This window comes from Oncorhynchus gorbuscha, unplaced genomic scaffold (genome assembly GCF_021184085.1).
Source record: "Oncorhynchus gorbuscha isolate QuinsamMale2020 ecotype Even-year unplaced genomic scaffold, OgorEven_v1.0 Un_scaffold_590, whole genome shotgun sequence".
Classification (NCBI taxonomy): Eukaryota; Metazoa; Chordata; class Actinopteri; order Salmoniformes; family Salmonidae; genus Oncorhynchus; species Oncorhynchus gorbuscha.
Genome location: NW_025745426.1, coordinates 266,051 through 268,057, shown reverse-complemented (window position 1 = coordinate 268,057; position 2,007 = coordinate 266,051). Strand labels below are relative to the sequence as shown.

Below are 2,007 nucleotides of genomic sequence, written 5' to 3'. Positions count from 1 at the left end.
CGATACCTACAACACAGAGAGAGAGTCTGAGACACACACACTTCATACAGCGATACCTACAACACAGAGAGAGAGTCTCAGACACACACACTTCATACAGCGATACCTACAACACAGAGAGAGAGTCTGAGACACACACACTTCATACAGCGATACCTACAACACAGAGAGAGAGAGTCTCAGACACACACACTTCATACAGAAATACCTACAACACAGAGAGAGAGTCTCAGACACACACACTTCATACAGCGATACCTACAACACAGAGAGAGAGTCTCAGACACACACACTTCATACAGAAATACCTACAACACAGAGAGAGAGTCTCAGACACACACACTTCATACAGCGATACCTACAACACAGAGAGAGAGTCTCAGACACAAAACACTTCATACAGCGATACCTACAACACAGAGAGAGAGTCTGAGACACACACACACTTCATACAGCGATACCTACAACACAGAGAGAGAGTCTGAGACACACACACTTCATACAGAAATACCTACAACACAGAGAGAGAGTCTGAGACACACACACACTTCATACAGCGATACCTAAAACACAGAGAGAGAGTCTCAGACACACACACACACACACTTCATACAGCGATACCTAAAACACAGAGTGAGAGTCTCAGACACACACACTTCATACAGCGATACCTACAACACAGAGAGAAAGAGTCTCAGACACACACACGCACACACACACTTCATACAGCGATACCTAAAACACAGAGTGAGAGTCTCAGACACACACACACTTCATACAGCGATACCTACAACACAGAGAGAGAGTCTCAGACACACACACTTCATACAGCGATACCTAAAACACAGAGAGAGAGTCTCGGACACACACACTTCATACAGCGATACCTACAACACACAGAGAGAGTCTCAGACACACACAGACTTCATACAGCGATACCTACAACACAGAGAGAGTCTCAGACACACACACTTCATACAGCGATACCTACAACACAGAGAGAGTCTCAGACACACACACTTCATACAGCGATACCTACAACACAGAGAGAGAGTCTCAGACACACACACACTTCATATAGCGATACCTACAACAGAGAGAGAGAGTCTCAGACACACACACACTTCATACAGCGATACCTACAACACAGAGAGAGAGTCTCAGACACACACACTTCATACAGCGATACCTACAACACAGAGAGAGAGTCTCAGACACGCACACATTACACAGACACACACACACATCATGCAGCAAAATATGGGGCACAGACACCCACCTAAGTCCAGTGATGGGGTAGGCCTTGCAGGTGTGGCAGCGTACGGAGTGTGTGACGTTCTCGCTGACTGACAGGCGGTACAGGGTGGGGAGCCACAGCAACAGGCAGGGCTCACACTGCAGCCACGAGAGGACATGCTCCTCACAAACACACGCACTCAGCACCTACACACATACACAAACACCTTCAGAAACTATCTAACTGCTGATTATTTACATAAACGCTCATCATCTACATGGGATTACAGTAATTACAGTAAATGAGTTACAGTAAATGAGTACTATCAAATATAATGGAAAAAGAAAAGAAGAATGTATTCTCCTAACCCTGTTCTCCTGACCCTAACCCTGTTCTCCTGACCCTAACCCTGTTCTCCTGACCCTAACCCTGTTCTCCTGACCCTAACCCTGTTCTCCTGACTCTAACCCTGTTCTCCTGACCCTAAACCTGTTCTCCTGACCCTGACCCTATTCTTCTGACCCTAACCCTGTTCTCCTGACCCTTACCCTGTTCTCCTGACCCTGTTTTCCTACCCCTGTTCTCCTGACCCTGTTCTCCTGACCCTAACCATATTCTCCTGACTCTGTTAACCTGACCCTAACCTTGTTCTCCTGACCCTAACCCTGTTCTCCTGACCGTGTTTCCTAACCCTATTCTCCTGACCCTAACCCTATTCTCCTGACCCTGTTTCCTAACCCTATTCTCCTGACCCTAACCCTATTCTCCTG

At 46.7% G+C, this 2,007-nt stretch overlaps 1 protein-coding gene across 1 annotated transcript in view; it reads right to left on the bottom strand.

The window, feature by feature from the left end:
* The window catches only part of LOC124018934 (dystrotelin-like), a 7,448-nt gene extending 5,744 nt beyond the window's left edge, over window positions 1-1,704 (bottom strand). Inside the window, exon 1 of the mRNA XM_046334260.1 lies at window positions 1,280-1,704. The gene's annotated coding sequence lies outside the window, so the exon portion shown is untranslated. The remainder of the gene's footprint in view (window positions 1-1,279) is intronic.
* Window positions 1,705-2,007: the final 303 nt, after the last annotated feature.